General features: G+C 40.1%; 1 protein-coding gene across 2 annotated transcripts in view; it reads left to right on the top strand.

Annotated features, from left to right (window-relative positions):
- The first annotated feature begins 15,946 nt into the window (after nucleotides 1–15,946).
- LOC147444183 (uncharacterized) overlaps nucleotides 15,947–19,142 on the top strand; it is a 102,634-nt gene continuing 99,438 nt past the window's right edge. Inside the window, exon 1 of one of the 2 annotated variants that reach the window (XM_086526889.1) lies at nucleotides 15,947–15,967. The gene's annotated coding sequence lies outside the window, so the exon portion shown is untranslated. The other variant, XM_086526888.1, reaches the window with a different exon arrangement.

Raw genomic sequence — 19,142 nt, 5'->3', positions numbered from 1 at the left:
ACCCTATCGAAGAAATGGAGATCCCACCTTCCCCATGTCAAGGGACTGAAGCCCAAAAGGTGTCGTTAAATATTGCCAAATTGATGGATTTCATGGCTTTTGAAGTTAGAACCACCATCATGTCCAAACTATATGGAGACCTCGAGGTATTCTTAGCTCTTATAGCTTTCCTCAATGGAGAACTGAAAGTCGGGCTACCACAATTTGCACAGATGGATGGAGCTAGGGAGATGCCAATAGAGGAGGAATACTTAGATCCACAACCCAACGAAGGTGACACCTCTGTTGTTGAAATACTTGTTAACAAGTTGGAACAACACTTTGAAGGCGATGAATCCAATGTGACCATACTAATCACTACCAAGGGATTAACTCTGAAGGGAATCCTTGATGGTGGCGCCTGAGTTAACACTGTGACTAAAAATTGATGGGAAACTATGGGAAGACCTCACCTTGGGACTACAAACATAGTGGTAAAGATGGCCAATGGGACTATGGTTAAGCCTATTAGGATGCTAGAAGATCTCAAGATCAAGGTATTTGGACACAAAATAAGGCATACCTTCATTATTATGGATTTTTGCAAGCACAACCTGTCATTTGAGATGATCTTAGGACGTCCTTTCATGAGGGAAGCAAAAATGGTGCATGAATGGTCTAAAAACCATGTCTACTTGCAGTTCCAAGACTCTGTCATTCGAGTGGATCTTGTAACTAGTCGAGCACATCCTCTAGGAAACATATTTATAATTGATCATAGATCTGACACCACAATTCACTTGTCCCCATTGCAGTATTATTACACATGTAAAATGGACACCGATGTGGGGGAAGAATCCCCTTATATGGATGTTCTACCTGGGATGACTGAGTCTGATAACGTGGATTGGGTCCACCAACAAGTAGCAACCATAGACACTTTGGGGAAATAGGGGGACGACCTGGGTAACACCTGAGGGGGATAAATTTCACCACTCGTACGTTTAAATATGATAAGAGAAATGCATATAGCTTCTGATGACCTACAAGATGAAGGCTTGATTGACAATGGAACCAGTAGCATCTCAAAAGACTATAGCCCACACAATTCGGAGTCAAAATCATCAATTGAAATTGACTTCTGAGGACGAAGTATCTGAGTTAAATCTTGGTGCAAATGTGGGGACAAACCATTCAAGGCCGAGTGATACCCTAGATAAAAATCTATCAAGGAGAGGAGAAGGCACGAGTAGCGATTCATCTAGTGACTCTTCACTAGAGATCGGTCGTAATTGAAAATTAGACAAGAGGAGTAAGATATATAAGAGTTGATGGTGCTAGAATAAATGAAAAGAAATTTACCAGAGAATGGCTTGATTATATAGGGGCATGTGATGCTCATTGAAAGCTGGTCCATAACTGGGGTAAATACCTTCAAAGTGTTATGTGGTGTAGTCCACAACCCATTGACATCACACAGCTAGAGGCTACAAAGAAGCCACAGTTGAGCCGTACCGTAGGAGATGACAAAATTGAGAGTTAGCTCAATAACAAAAGGAAGCGGAAGAGAAATCACAGTCCATAGAGAAAGAGGACCCCACAGACTTACACCTTGCACACCTGAACATTTCAAATCCTACACCAAAGAGGAATGTAAGGTTGTGTATACAAAGGCCCAAAGAAAACCTATCGATGGAAGTAATGGAGTCTATGATGGTCCTGCAATAGTTAAGGAAATAGAGTTAGTAGACCCATGTGAGGAGTCCAAACCTATGTTCATTGCACAAGATTTGACAGAGACAGAGGAGTATGTACTTAAAGAACTTTTCAAGGAATTCAAGGATATATTTGCTTGGACATATCATGATAGGAAAGGTGTTCCACCTTCCGTGGTGCAACACACAATTCCCATGAATAGCATGGCTAGACCAGTCCAGAAATGACCCTACCCAATGAATCCCAAGTATGCAAAGATTGTTCAAGAAGAGATTGAAAAGTTTGTTAAATTCGGATTCATATACCCTATTGAGCACTTAGAATGGGCCTCGCCAATACTTATTGTGCCAAAAAGCATAGGAAACTCAGTGTGTGTGTGGATCTCAAGAAGGTCAATGCCACCACTAGGAGGGACCATTATCCCTTGCCATATTGGAAACATGTGCTGGACAGAGTTGCTGGAAAGGAAGCTTATAGCCTTTTAGATGGGTAATCTGGCTACAATCAAAACACAACTGAAGTAGAGGACCAAGCGAAAACTACTTTTAACCGAATTTGGAGTGTTCTCATTTTGTGTTATGGCTTTTGGCTTAGCCAATGGCTCTGCAACCTTCCAAAAATTAATAAACACTACTTTTAGAGAATATTTGAGGGAGTTTTGCGAAGCTTTCTTAGATGGCCTTTGTGTTTATTCCTCTTGGAAAGAACATCTACCATGTTTACGGAAAGTGTTTAAGAAGTGCAGGTTGTATCACATCTGCTTTTAGAGAATATTTGAGGGAGTTTTGCGAAGCTTTCTTAGATGACCTTTGTGTTTATTCCTCTTGGAAAGAACATCTACCATGTTTACGGAAAGTGTTTGAGAAGTGCAGGTTGTATCACATCTCCTTAAACCTTTTCAAATGCCAATTTTGGGTTAAACATGGAGTCATTTTAGGGCATATAGTGTCCAAAAATGGGATTTCCACAGATGAAGAAAAAATTAAATCCATTTCCAATTTGCCACCACCTACCAACTGTAAAGGAGTTCAAAGGTTCATGGGCCATGTTGGTTATTACCGGCGGTTTATTTTAAACTTTGCCGAGATAGATCGCCCATTGTACAAACTTCTTATTGAGTTCCACTGGACTATGGAGTGTGACCATGCTTATGAGTTATTAAAAAAGACCTTAACAAGTGCTCCCATTCTACGAGTCCTCCATTGCAATGTAATTTTCCATGTGCATATTGATGCATTGAACTTTGCTATTGGGTGTGTTCTAGCTCAACCAAAAGAACATAAATTAGACTACCTCATTAGTTTTCCAGTCGTCGTCAATTGAATGATGCTAAGAGAAACTACACCACTAGAGAGCGGGAATGTTTATCTATGTTATACGCAAGTGAAGAAATTTTGCTGCTATCTTCTTCCAACAAGTTTGTTTTCTATGTTGATCATCAAGCATTGTTGTGTCTAGTAAATAAACCTTGTTCCATGGGAAGAATTACACGATGGTTGTTACTTCTTCTTGAGTACCCAGTAAAAGACATGTCATGGCGGATCACCTGTTTCGCATACCCAATGGCGAAGCCCCTACGGGAATCGATGATGAATTGACCAATACTTCCCTGTTCCTAGTCGAGACCATGCTTGAATGGAGTGAGAAGATTGTGAACTTTTTAGTTAATTGTTTTCAAGATTTGGTTGTCCCTTTGAAATTGTGAGTGACAATGATACTTATTTTATAAATGAAGTGATAAAGGAACTCACTTCCAACTTCATGATAGCCCACCATATGTCTACACCACCTTAGTATCCACAAGCAAATGGCTAAGCTGAGAGCAGTAACAAGACCTTAATTTCTATCTTGAACAAAACAATGGAAGCTCATCGCACATATTGGGACTTGAAGCTGACATCAGCTCTATGGGCTTATCGTACTTCTTACAAAGTGGCTATTAACTATACACCATTCAAAATGGCATATGGCCAAGAAGCAGCTATACCATGGGAGTTTATAATTCCTAGTCTGCGAGTAGCTTCACAAGAAGGTTGGGATGGTAACCCTTTAGTTGAGCGATTATATATCCTTGAGATGTTAGACAAATAAAGGCGATTGGCTGTGCAAAAATGCACTTGTGGAGAAAGATAGGAGAAAGAAATGGTTTGACCATCATTTAAAGAACAAGGATATCAAGGTTGGGGATAAAGTCCTTATGTATGGAGTGCGTAACAAAAATAAAAAGTTGAAATATGTGAGAAAAGGACCATATATAGTATACGAAATCACCCCATAAGGTACCATTCGTGCGGAAAATCTTGATGGAATTGAAACCATTGGATTCCTCAATGGGAGTAAATTTAAAAGATACTATGATCCTTTAAGCCAAGAGGAGCTATGTGCCATCCATAAAAAAAAGGCAGCCAAGGCACAAGCAGACTTGAAAAGGATACATGCTCAAGCTGGAGCGACAACAAGGTATAAGACACCAACGAGAGGCCAACCTTGGATTTACACATGCATTTCACGTTGAAACAGAGGATGATTGGTTGGACTCTGATACACCTCTATGATACCCTATTGAGTTAAAAATAGTGCTTATGGGAAAGTGCTATATAACGCTTTATTGGACACGGGTGCTAAATATAATCTTCTATCACATGGAGTGTGGTGTCAATTAGGAAAGCCATCTCTATCTGAGAGTACTATCCAAATCAAGGGTATCAACAAGAAAAGAACTACGATTTTTGAAATCTGGCACACTTCTGTCAGTTATGAAAACGGGGTTGTGGTTCAAGACTTTTTGGTCGTGCCTGTTGGAACTATGGAAGGTAATATAAACCTAGGACGCACGTGTATGATAGCGACCAAATGCACTATCGATTGGGGGACTTGGAGTGTCACAACACAGAAACCAACTCTTAGCCCTGCCACTCAAGCCATAGTCCCTAAGATATCACCTCTCGAGAAAATACAACCCTAAACAGTGCATGTCCAAGAGGTTGAACCATCTATACCCAACCCTCTAGAGCTTCAAATTCTGTTGCTGAACCAAAACATGAGACACACAAGACTTAGTGTAATATAACAAAGAAAACATAAAGATGGGTCCCTAAAGCTTCTTTCGTGATAGTTTCTGATGCTAAAAAATAAGAGCCTCGTAAGAGACACCCCTCTCGCTCCAAGAAATGTAAGAAAACGATATGTTGGATTCCTAAACAACTATTGGAAGCCCAAGGCTAGTATGAAGGGAATGATCAAACAGCTGGGAGCCAAAATGTACATTGTGTTCTTACCTATCACCTATATATCCATGTGAGTCAAGTCGTGTAACGATAAAGCCGATTGAAGATCGTGGGAAGGGAAAGATAACAGAATACTACACACCTCATCCGGAGCTAGTTTGGCTACCCAAGCAAGAACGACTTGTTCCCCTTGGCTCAATTATAGAAAAAACGAATGAATCTTCTTGCTCTTCATGTAGTTCATGTACGGAAATACAAGCTTCGACACAACCTGCACCTACCATTGTAAATACCAATACAAACAAGAAATAATTTGCACCTCCCGATGTAAGTTCACCACCTACAACAACGTTGCAAGTAAAATCATGGGAGAGTACCTAACCACCCTTGCAACTAGATGAAATGCTTAGGGCGATCGAAAGCTATTGGTCAAAGTATTTACCCATAATAACTTGGAACAATTGGTTTCAAAAGGTGACGACATCGTTCCAAAATGTATGTTTTACCCAAGAAAGGGGGGAGTGTTTGGTGACATCCATCATGCACTTGCTCCCCTCTTAACCTTCCTCCCTGACCTCTGAATCTTCCAATCTTAGGGAATGTATATATATAGCCTTATACTCAAGAAAATAAAAATAAAAAATAAAAGAGCAAGAACCACCAAACAAAAATATGGAAACTTACAAATTCATAATAACAAATTATGCATAAGGACACGACCTTTTGACACGACCCTTATAATATTTGCACTCTAACCATCATCTATCTGTGTGTATAGAGATGGCTAGTATGCTAGAGTCATCCACTCCTACCTTGGTGAGAGGTACCCTCTTTACTGTTCACAAGTGTTTCACATAGTCTACCCAGTGCTTGCCTTTGAATGGGATTTGGTGAATACGCTAGCGCGTAAGAAGAGTTTCGAGGAATTAAAATGACTGATATATCTCTTGACAATGACTAATCCCTACCGATTGCACAAGCCTACCCTTTTGACCAAGATGACTATAGCTTAGTGACCCTAGACTTGTTTATTTTTTGACCTTTACAATTGCTTATACGTTTGATTATATTACAATTTAATGTTTGCTAACAAATTGTTTAATATTTTGTTACCAATCAATCTGTGTGTCTATTCATTGCATATGCTTTTTTAATGTATATAAGAATGCAATTACTGTGCCATTTTTGGTTGATTTTGCAGGGTTTGACGAAAGCTAAAGACATTCAACCTCAGATGCTCTTCCACCTCAACAAATGAGCTTCATCTCAATAGCTTCCGAGGACGAAATCTACATCAGGAAGGGGGGACATGTTAACCCTCACAGACACCCTATCACCTTCGATGGACACCTTATTATTTATTTGATTGAGTCATGGATCGGACTTGTCGATCCAATAGGTTTGTAGGTGATCGCCGATGAGAGGCGCACCACTTATCTTATGTTTTAGTATTTTTGTAACGATCGACCACTGTGGGCCCCCATGTGTGAATAGTTCAGACTCTTATAAAAGGTCCATTTGACCTAAAAATCCTCATTCTTTGAGGTGCAAGCTAAGAAGTGCTCTTGCTCTACCTCTGTCTTCTCCTCCTTCGTGTGCTCGTGTGTGTATGTGTGTATGTATGCTTGAGAGAGAGAGAGAGAGAGAGAGAGAGAGAGAGAGAGAGAGAGAGAGAGAGAGAGATGTTGCTACGATATTTTAATTGTGCGTTTGTAGTCATTCGTGGCTCACACACGGTGTTTTGGCAAGTTCTCAGCCTCCGACACGTTCGACAAAGCGCACAGGTGTACAAGCCATAGTACCAAGATGAGGAAGTGGTCATGGATGATGTATCACTTAAAGAAGGTGCACTAGATGTATTCATCCCACAAAGAATTGGTGGGAGGCCACGAGGAATTCTTCTTGGCACAGTGCCCAAGTCATAAATATAGGACCAAGAACAAGCCCAAGAGTTAGCAATATGACCACAAGTTGGCATACAACCATAACAAGATTGAAGAGAGAGCCGTGCTTACAAGGAAGCTTGGTTTGTTATTCACAAAATGTGAAGAGGGAAAAACTTGTCTCAGGGTTTGTGGCCAACATGGTATCCAACAACACATTTCCCAAGGATACAATTAGCACGTGAGTTCACTTGTGTAAGGGTGCTTGTATATTGTTTTTCGGATTTCAACTATTGTCTAGGATTATATTTTTGACTCTCTTCGGGTTTATGTCCTCTATGTATTCTCGGTTAGGCCAAGGTGGTTTCCATTCTCTATTTAGTCTTTTTCATTGCTGCAACAATGGTTCAAAGTTGTTAATAGCATCAATGACATGGAGTTCCTTGAGAATGGCAAGGCCCAAAGCAAGGAGAAGGATAGTAGTGATGGTGAGTTTTGGATGATGGTGAGGGAGATGATGAGGAGTATACAAGTAGCATGGATGATAACATCGACATTAGGGATTGGATCCTCCTTCAAGGGAGGAGGGTCAAAGCCTTCATGATCACACTCCATGACTAGCTAGTTAGCCCTGTCAATGATGGGTAGAACATGGTGAAGATCAAGAAAGAAGTCTCTCAAAATTAGTTGCATCCCATACAAATACTTACAATTGCTAAAGCAATTCGAGCAATCACAATACACCCATTGTATACTAACATGATACCATGCTTAAAAGCATGACATGTGCAAGACAAACAAGAGTGAAACTTGGTCAACCACTTGAATGGTCGAAGGGTCGTTTACATATATCCAAAGAATTTCTTCTCCATGTGAAGATGTGTAGTATGCATCTTATCATTTCCTTACATGTTGTATGTCCCAAAGTCAGTAGCAAAACAAATCACGCACCACATATCATGATCAACTTTACACAATAGACTCATACACACACAAGTAAATCCAGATCCGCAACCACAAGCAAGCCCATATCCACACGCAAGTAAACCCAACTTTACACAATCAAGTAAACCCAGATCCACACACACTTGTAAACCCAAAAACTCACATATAAATCCAAAAATAGCGAATTGGATTGGAATATAACACATTAGGATATACCAATCTCTTTCTTTTGGTTGAAGAACTCAATAAAAGTACTGCTACCCATCCATGTCCATATGCTCAAGTCACCTACAAGGGCATGCATCAAATCTAAGGTTGATCATTTGATCCGTCCATTTAGGAGCATGTATTTCACATACCGCCATAGTATCTCCACCAGATTGGTTGTGTCTATATGTGTGTGTGGAAAAAGTCATCCATGTTTTGGCCACAAGACGCCATATGCATGTCTTTGAAGTTTGTAGCCCAACCATTACTAATGTACCTAACAATATTATCGTGGCATGAGTAGTCCATGAGAAATTGAGCATACATAATATCAAACTCCTCCATTGCACCATATTGCATTAAATTCTCCATTGATGTATACACACTATCACACAATTCCTTAGAACAAAACTAATGACTATAATTATCTCATTTATAGTTTGTCATTTTGTTTGTTTGTGGTTCAGATTATATGATATATAAAAACTTAATCTACATTAAAAACTGTGGAAACAAATGCTCCACCCATGATTTCTTGGTGTGTAAGCAACATACCAAGAAACTACATGATGCTTGTTGCGTTGTCCCTTTGTCACCCACACCCCAACAAAATTGATTACTACTTGTCAAATTTCTCAATGGCTTGTGGTGAAGTGATGCACTTGTCAATCACCAATGCTTGAGGGTGAATGTTGTTCATTCTTAGAAAATATTGCCTCAATGTGACTTTGGCAAGGTAATTATTTCTTGGCTTGTTCCTACATCGTGAGTACATAGCATGAACCACAATATGGTAAGCCAACTCTATATTGATTTGGCGGCACCATTGCATATAGTGGCATCACAAAAACATTGGCTTTGAATGTGGATTCTATTGCCCAAGCATTGTTTCTTGAGAAACGCATGCACACTTTGTGCATCCAACCATCTTGGATAATGAGAATTATTGGCCTATCCTTCTCATCTAACGCATCAGGGTTGTAGGGTTGACAATATAGCACCTTCTTTTGCTCTTTCAATTTGAGTGCCTCCATACACATTGAGGGCCGATCATCACTTCTTAATTTCCCTATAAAGAAAACTAAAAAGTCAATTGAAATTTCAATTACAACAAAATCCAAGCATCCTAGTAAAAGTGAACTCACACAAATAAACCCAAGCATATGTATACCGCGACATTACTACCACCAGAAAAAATAATCACTATGGATTGACTGGATATACTTTTGGTCAAAAATTACCTTTAATGCAAAGCTAATATGAAGTCAAATGAAAATTTCCTTTTGTATCATGAAGAATCTCCTATGATACCTCTTCCTTTTGATAACAAGAAATAGAGGAAAACCTCATGGATCCAAAGAGAATCGGATTTCATTTGCACCAATATCTTTTAAAGAGTTGAAGGTTGGGTGTGAGAGTTTTCTTGCACAAGAGAAGAAAAAGTGCTTTGAGGGATGCAATCAAAACATGCTAAAGTATTTTATTTACATTTGCATAAGAATGATGTGTAAATCCAAGAGTTATTTCTCCAATGGATATTTTTACTATGCCTAATGTGCCTTAGATCTTGCAACTTATTCTAGTACTTTTTAGAGCTCCCTTACTAAACTTGATTGAGTCATTGAATGAAAAGATAAAGAAGGGAATCTTTGGGCCATGTTGTGCTTCATATTCATGCATATGGTTCCAAAGAATAATAGACATTTAAGGTTTATTTAGAACATGCCACTTGTGAGCAAAGTGACTATCGGGAATATTGGTACACATTCGATTGTAGACAATTTTGCTTTATCTTTTGCAGGAAGGACTATCAAAATCAAGGATTCAACAACTATGAAGACATCTTTGGGCTTGGTAAGGATGTGTACTGGAGAAACTAACTCATGATGAACGGGATGAACAAAGTCCTACGTGACGTCATACCTCAATTTCACACCTTATGATGAATGAGATGAACAAAGTCCTACAACACATCATACCATAGGTTACTATGCCTTTTCTTAATGGTATGCAAATGCAAGGATACAAAGAATATGCAAAATGAATTTGAGAGGATGCCAAATTTCACACCTTATGATGAATGGGATGAACAAAGTCCTACGTGACATCATACCATAGGTTACTATGCCTTTACTTAATGGTATGCAAATTAAAGGATACAAAGAAGATGCAGAAAATGAAACAATAAATTTGAGGGAATTCCAATCTTTCTTGCATACCATATTGTTGATTCTGAGAAGATCCTTTTCAGGTTAGAAGAGATAAAACTTAGTCTTTTTGGTTAGAAGTTTGGTTTTGGGTCAAGGAAGCTTTCATTGTAGACTGTATGTGCTTATGGTTGGAGGATTTGTTTTGGAAAAAATTGAATATATTGAAGAGATGAAAGAGACTTGGGCATATATTTACAAAATTAAGAAGATTTTTGGATTCATGTGTCTTTTGATCTCATTTGGATTCCACACTTCGTGCATGTAGCAAATCAACCAATTGTTTAGAAAAGGTCAAAAGCTCTACTAGAACAAGTCAAATACAAAAGCAATGAAGGAGTTAAAGCATTTATTGCAATCCACACCTACGATAAAGAAAGTAAAATGTGAGTGTTTCAAACCTATCTTTGTGACACTAGATAGGAGCCCAACATGAATTGGGTGGGGTGTTAAGTTTTGGAGCTAAAGTTTTGAGTTCTCATCAATGAGATCAACCACAAGTTAAAAGGTGGTTTTTGATTTGAAGCGTGATAAAGAATACTGTATTGGTGCATCAAAGGTTGTAGAAATAGATTGCCTACCTCTACTTGGGATGATTACTGGCTATCAGATATTGCAATGCTACAATGGATTGCTTAGATCAACTCTTTGAACACATAAAGTTTGAAATATTGCAACTAAAGATAATTCAATTCGAGATATGCTACCAAGTATGAGGTATTGGGATGAAGAAGGAATGGTCATTGAAAAGGTGATAACGTCAATATATATCTTCATAGTGCTTTTTTTCTTTTATAAAAAGATCATTATTGCTTATATGCATCTTCCCCTTGGCCCCTCTTATTCCATTTTCAAAAGGTATGCATGATGATGAATGGTTGTTCACTGGTAGGACTAATCATGAGCACAATACGGCTCAAAGGAAAGAATATGAGTACTTCTTAAATAGTAGTTATGTGTGAAGCACAGTAAATAGGTGAAATTCCACAGAGTGAAGTATGTAGCAAAGAGACTAAAAAATAGCTATCCACTTGCAAGGGAAGGTTTCTTCTCAATTTGTGGTACCATATCTACTTAAAAAAAACTATGGTATAATAAGAGAATTTGATCCCCATGTAGCGCTGTGTAGAGATTTCTCAATGTGTGTGAAGAATTTTGTATAACTTGGAATTGATGAACGATTCAAGTGCTGCTGGAATCTCATCTAGACCTTCATGATTCGCTCAACATTTATGCAATTGTCAAGGATATCACATCATGTGATTTAAACACTTCAAAAGCAGTCACACCAAAAGGTAATGCCAAGTGAGACCCAACTCTTGGTGCTACCTGCTTAATACACAATACTCCCTTGCTTTACTTTTAGTGCTACCTGTTTGAAGTCACTTGTTGTGTGCTTTAAGGCTTCACATACTACAAAGCTTCCAAGATGTGTAGCTTACTGTTAGCAGAGCATGTAGAGTTCCAAATTTTTGTAGGATTGATTTTCCTATGCCTAAGGCCTTCAACATTAACTTCTCCAAAATCTCGTGCACACAAGTCGAATGAAGGAGACCCTCTCCCTAGCTCTAATACTAGTTGTAGGGTGCATGTGAGTGTTCTGGAGAAGGAGATACATACACAATGGGTGGAACAGTCTCTTGTCCTAATGTGTGTGAGAGAGATCCTTATTACTTTATCTATAAAGTATAAGGGATGTATACAAGAGTGAACGCTCAGGTAATGCATACTGACATTACCTCCACACACCATTCTTTGAATTTCTCCACTAAAATTACGTAAGCTTTGGCACCAAGGGTTCCAACATGCATGGATATAGGGTAGGGTGGACATAGGTCGTTCCTCTGATTTTGGTACCACTGCATATAGAAGGGAGGATGTATTGAGAATTTTCCTGGACTCTTGCTTGAGGAGTTGCATCTCGTGCTTAGAGATGGAGTGCTGTTGATGCAAACAATGCACTAATGTCCATAGGTCATCCACCAATGTTGGTGAGTCATGTAGCTAAAGCCTTGTCAATAATGTTTATGATTTCTAAGCGATGGTCCTCCATGCAACTATACTATGGCTTACTTCCCTATAGGAGTTCCACCAATAGAGAAATGCTTGTCATAGCATATGTTTTAATCATTTTCTTATTTATTTGAGGGAATTTTGAGGAAGGACTACCATTGGAGGTTTCTCCATCTAGAACTTGGATGCAGGTTGGATGGGGGTCTAGAGGGTAGCTGCAATAATTCATGATTATGGCCATGCCCCATACCATTTCCTCATAATTTTAATTCCCTTGCTATCAAAATCTAGAGTTTCTGATCCAATTCTTTCCTCCATCATCATGCTCTTTAACATAAATTCTTTTTGTCTATGCTATCTATTCATTGTTAGCTTCCTTTGCAATTTGGTCCATTGACCTTTTATTGCCTCCTCTCTTTTCTCAATGCCAGAACCCACACTTTCCCACTAGAAAATCTTAGTGCATATCTGAGAGAGTTTTGCTTGCCACATGGGACTGCCCCTTCACTTGTGCCTTCTTTACTTTCTCTCAAATTGCCCCTGCTCCTCTGGATTTTGCAGTTCACGTGAGCTCCCTCTGTACTCCTCAGATTCCTTTTAGCAGCACTAGACCCTCCAATCAATTGTGCACCTAAACCCTATCATCATCATGAGCATCGTCATCATCATCGTCCATATTCAAATTCCCTTTTCCTTCTTCTTGTTTCCTTCACTCATGCTATCTTTGTCCTCTTCTTCCTCTTTTGGTTTGGTCACTGTGTCCTACTCTCTTAGACTTGCTACTACAACATTGACCAATTCATCTAGTTGAGCTTTGGCAAGATCCTTGAATGAAGCCTCCATATCCATACTTAGGTTTTGTCATTCATTGTGGTCAATTAATGTGCCCTCTTCATGTTGGCCTAATAGGCGTTCAATGGCCCTTTCTATAATGGTTGGCTTTCTTTTCTTCTGGTAACCTTTGCAACTTTTTCTCTTGCTATTTCTACAGTTTAGCATGTCTGTTACGTTGTCTTCTTGTTTTGTAGTTACGTTGCTAGATCCTTGCACTTAGCCTTTGATTGCTTTAGTTTTTGTGTCACTTCTTGGTCTTCAAATAGCCTTTGACATTGGTGCAAGGTGATCATTGCAATTTTTGAGTTTGTGGGAAATAGTGCTCAAAGCAATCATAGCGGACCTGATGTGTGGTTCCAATTGTGCTCTAATTTTTTTTCTTGAAAAAATGGTTTGCGTGTTGGCACTTTCAGGAATCGTACATTATTTTCAACAAATCCCAATGCCAATGGCACATGCTCAACCTTCAAAGCTTCACAATTTTGCACATGTTTCATCCATTTATTGGCTAAGAGCATGGCATGATCTGGATTAGTTATCATGTCGTTAGTGTTGCCCGTCTTGGATTTTAGGCGATTCCTCATCATCTCTTTAATGTGCTGACTCCTGATTAGAGCCAATTCTTTCTTTTCAAAAGTCCCCATCTTTGCTAACTCCCTACCTTGGGAGATTTGAGTTTGCCCAACCATTGAGAGGAAACCTCTTGTTTGGACTAAGTTTCCTTGAGTACCTCGACTGCCTCAAAGGTGTGGATTGTGCCAATGTATTGAGTCTTGCACTTTTTGCTTGGTCATTCTAACTGGCTACTACTCGATTTCTTGAAAAATTTGGTTTGAGTCTCCTGTTTTGATAGGCGTCGTTGGCCTTTTGATGGTCCAGTGCCTTGGAGGCTATACTTCCAAAAAGGCCCTAGGTTCAAATTCACTTGCCACCTAAATCTTTGGCTTTGACACGTAATTCACTCTCTGTAGCGGACTTACTATGAGTGGAAGGTATGTTGTGAGGCATAGCTTGAGAGTGGAGTGGACCCTAAAGCCATGGAGATGTAGCACTTGAGAGTTTTCTATGTTAAGGTGTTATGTAGGACTATGAATGTGGATACCTTATATGAGTAGCTCATTGCTCTGTACTACTCTTGGCGTAACCAATCTACCATGGATACTCAGGTGCCTCCTTAGTGCTAGCCTACAAGGTTGGTATGGATTACAAGTGTCTTGTATCATGACACTTGCCTTCCTATGTTTTGTTTGGTCTAGTGGTAGGTACCAATGCTGGCACCCACTTTACATACTTTAACCCTTGACCACTTGCATTTATTACCATTTGTAGGATTGGATTAAAGAATAAACTCGCATTGATGCTTTGCTTTGAACTCTATTGGCTTCTCCCTTTTTCCATCTCTCAAAGCTAATGAGATTTTAACAACTTTCACCATCAATGTAAGCATCAACTATGAGCTTATCATGCCCCCAGCCTATTTTTAGTATATGGCTTCATGACAAATTCATCTTAGAGCTTTGATCCATTGATCGATTTACATTGCTTTGAAGAGGTAATTGGTAGATGAGTCACCACCTCTTCTTAAAGTGTGCATGGAAGTTTTTCAATCTCCCGACCATCGAGGCCCCCTCCCCCCCCCCCCAAAAACCCAACCCCAACATATAGGCCTCCCATAAAAAAGCTTCTGAGCTTTTAAGCTTGCCCGTTAAAAGTTCAAAAACTCTAGATTTAAGGGAAGGAAGAAGGAATAAAGTTAAAGGTATAAAAAGTTACGATTACTATGAAAACATATATGAGGTTTGTGTAAATTTTCGACAACTGTACAAATTAGTAAAAAACACTTAAAGAAACTTGAATTTTCCATTTGGAGGAGCCTTAAAGGGAAGTTTGTATTCTAGAAATATGTTTTTTTCTCTGAGAATCGATGAAAGAAAAGTGGTGACAATTTATAAAACTCCTTGAGAGGTAGGTTTTAAAGTGAAGACCCCACACCTGAGATGATTTCCTTTAGATCTCAATTGTTCGAAACCCCACCACTTCACACATGACACATGTCAAACACTAGGAGATGAAAGACCTTTCGTGCTTCTCCTCTAAGGCTTGGTTTAGTGACCTTTCTCTTAGGTGAATCAATAGAATTTGCTTCCCCTAACTATCCCATACACATTGCACACTTTTCACCCAGCTCGAATCCTACATGGCGTGCCGAGTCATGGCCACTTTTATGCGGTGGTGTTTTGGGTTGCTCATGCCACCTGTGGCTGGAACACTAGAAGCTCAGTCAATGAGATGGATACAGAATTTGACTCATAGCCCTTTTTTGAGAAAAAGGCTACACAAGTCTGCATGCTGTGTGGAAATTGATACCCGGATGGGAGCTTCCCCTTCATCATTTTTGTGTGGAAAAGTGGCAAAAGGGTGAGCAGCCACCTGTGTGCAGTTTATTGAACCTAGCCTAAACAAGCCTTAGGCTAGGTTTTACCAAGCCAAAACTCACATACACAAACACAAAAGAACCCTTCAGTGTAAATTTTTCTGGATATTTTGAGAATTGCTAAACATTGATTGGGGACGTGCCCTTTGAAATCCAAAACGCAAAACGAGAATGAATGATCCCCGTCAAAAACCCGTGTAAATATGTGATACCCATTTTCGAAATTGTTGCATTTGGGGAATACAAAAGGATTCCTTTTTTCATAAGAGAGCTTATGAATCTATATGTATTCTATAACAACACAGAAGTCCGAGTACCCTTTACACGTGTCAACGTCTGCGAGCTGAAGGCTAAATGCCAAAAGTGAGAAAAGCTGACGTGCACGGGATAAAGAGGGGGAGCATAAGAGAGAGAGAGAGAGGCCGCCTTTGGGAGGCGGGCCGTACTCAAATGGTTTATGTTTGTAAGATTTAGTACTTGGAGAAAGCTTATGCAAGGAAATGGAAAATAATCTCTTTGCAGGTGAGAAAACCTCTGAAGAAAGATCGAGAGAAGGCCTGCAAAGTGTAGGCTATTGTTGACTTGTTGAGACTTGGTGTTGGGGAGCAATGGGTGACTTGGCACGCTTCCAAAAATGTGGGGACTGGATTCCAACGTCACTCCACAATATTCCTTCGGCTCTCACCATGACAAACAAGATTCACATTCACATTCATGTGCATCTCCACTGCCAATGCAATCAATCGAGCAAGGCAGTCAGCTCAAATCTCTCTCCCATCACACACATACACGGCACGCCTTCACACACGCGCACACGCAGAGAGAGAGAGAGAGAGAGAGAGAGAGAGAGAGAGAGAGAGAGAGAGATGGCCCAGTCTCTCAGGTATGTGCTTTCTTCTGTCAGTAATAAAGTGGGTTTTTTTCCTCCTTCATGATATGTGATGAGTAGCTTCAATTTGGGTTCAGCATTTACATTGCATACTGTGCTTATTGCTATGGAAACTGAAATTGCTAATCATACTGACCATTTGAACCTGGGGGTGATTTCTGCTTCTTGCTTCCTTTGCTCTATGTTCTCTTACATGGACTTTTAATGCTCGGCACGATTTCTGGTGGCTGCCTATTTGGTGATCTTGGGTATGGCTTGTCTTGAGACTACTGTGCTCCTACTGGCATTCTTTCGAGGCTGCTCCCTCCTTTAGTTTGGAGGTTGAATCATGCTTCTAAACTAAATGGACAGAGCCCAATTGCTCTAAGCTTTATCTCTCAATAAGATATTCCTGTGGGGCAATACACAGTTACTGATTTTTCATGGATTCTAATGAAGTGTCATTAACAGTTTACTTTTGTGGGAGCTAAGCATTGAAGCATTATTTGTGCAAGTTTCACCTCTTCAAGAGTGGGCAGTCCCTTTCACAAAAAAATAACGTTATTGATTTTGCAAGGATTTTCATGTAATTGATGAAAGCTTACTTCCATAGTAGCTTATCATAAAAGCATTGCTTGTGCAAGTTTCAGTTGTTCGAGAGTCTCCACCTCCTTGTTCTTGCCTTGTATGCTATCATACTGTCCTTTGAGAGTGTGAATCAGCTCCAGCCAAACGTCAATGTCGAACTGGAATGAAAGGTCCCCGTGTAGATCTCATGCCCAAAAGAAATGATCAAGCCATGTTGAGGATATCACAAGCTGCAACAGTCACTGATAGGCTGCACGAACCACCACCAAATGGTGTCCTGTCAGTGGGTAACTGAAAAAGAAGCAAAGTGGCAAACTTGGAGCATGCTGGCCACCCAAAAACTCTCATGCGAGGGCTGAAAATACCGCTGTCCAGCCAAAATCAGGTGCTCTTCTGCTGTCGGATTGCACCAAAGTGTTGCAGAGGTCCAAAAAGGGTAGATCCTTGTGCTGACAGCTGTTGGAAGGTTGAAAACAGAGAAAAAACAGTGAATCGCTCGAAAAGAATAATTGTAATGCTATGGTCGTCGTCGAACCAGTCCAAGACCTGGTGAAGACGGATATCGAGAGGCTCAATTAGTGACAAAACTATTACCATACATATGTGGTAGTGATGTGTGTGAACACACTTAGGACCGCCTGGGCATTTTTTCCCTCACTAGGAGGTTTTTCCCCCGTGCATTGTATATACGTCCACCATTCTAGGGCTAAATTATCTTTCATTGCACACTAAGTAATACACTCTCTGTTGTGTGCCTTGAGCTTCCTTTGTTTTCTCCAAGTTGCATCCTCCCGGCTTAGTCGTGTTCGTCGCTAGCATACACCTCCTCACTTTCTCAGATTTTAGAGAGCTTTGGTGAGTGTCAGCAGGTTGACAAATACTTCGGGTGTGCTCGTAGAGCTCAATCTGCTCAGATTTTCCATTCGGGCTCATTTCGGCATCTGTTTCCACTACAAGCAATACTGCGCTGGCAATTTCGTCCTTTTGTGTGGAATTTTTATCAGGTGCGGTTTTTTGTATAATAGGTGCGTTACATTCTTTTACGGGTTGTGCTATATAGCACGTGTTGGTCTCGCTTCGTTTCTCCTCTTTTCGGACAGTTTTTACATCAGGTGCAGGCATTCGCCATGGCTGATAACAATTCAGATGTGTTCAAGATGTTTGCTGCTAAGGATACATTGGATGGGGATAATTATCCAATGTGGGCTTACATGATGCAACATGTTCTTGTGTCAAAGGGTGTTTGGAATGTTGTGTAGGGCATTGATGTATGCTTGGTTCTAAGGATGCAGACGATGTTGAGGATGTTGTAGGTTTTGGTGACAGGGTTGCTGCTACCAGAGCTGTTTTTCCTACGGCTGAGCAACCTCGTTAGGATGTTAGAGATGCACAGTCTCCTGCATTGATTGCGTTATCCGTGAAGTGCACTATTACTTCTCACATTCGTTCGGCTAAATCTGCAAACAGGCTTGGGATATTCTGATTGGTCTTTATGCAAGTCGCAATGAGGCTAAAATTGCATTGCTGCATAAAGAACTGGAGTTGAAGATTATGCATGAGGAAGATGAAATGGATACTTTCCTTGCTGATATCAAGGATATTAATGAGCAACTTATTTCTATAGGCGAGGTCATTTCTGATAGTTCCCTTGTGCAGACTGTTCTTGATGCTTTGCTAGATTCTTACTAGACTTTTGCTAGTACTTGGAGACTTATGACCCAAGGAAATCGAGAAGTTGTCAAGTTTGATGCATTATGCACATTGCTGTTGCAAGAGTCACTTTTAAGAAAAAACTGGGCTAAACAATGTGCAATTGAACAGGCTTTTATTGCTGCTCAGAGGAAAAGTAATAACAACAATGTAGCCACTTCTCATGGTTCTTCGGCGAGTGGCAAATCACTTGTTTCCAATGCTTCTACTGGCAACACCTCATTTAGGAATTCTGGTGAAAAGGGCAAAAAGAAGATGCGTTGCCATTTTTGTAAAGCTAATCATCACTTGATCAAGCAGTGCCTGAAATTGAAGGCAAAAGAGGCTGGTTCCACTACAAGTGCAGCAATAGTGGAGTCTTCTGTGAAAGGAGATTGTGATGCTGATATAGATGCAGAATGGGCTTTTAGTGCAGAGTGCATGTAGCAGGGCTACAGTGTCACTGGCATGGGACAAGCAGTTAGTTGTAATTGGGCTTGAGTTCACACTGGGTGGACTCTTGTCTGGGCAGTGACACGTGGCAAGTGTTAC

Source organism: Adiantum capillus-veneris, chromosome 13, assembly GCF_014529385.1.
Source record: "Adiantum capillus-veneris isolate H3 chromosome 13, ASM1452938v2, whole genome shotgun sequence".
Taxonomy (NCBI): domain Eukaryota; kingdom Viridiplantae; phylum Streptophyta; class Polypodiopsida; order Polypodiales; family Pteridaceae; genus Adiantum; species Adiantum capillus-veneris.
This window is presented reverse-complemented; position numbering and strand designations above follow the sequence as displayed.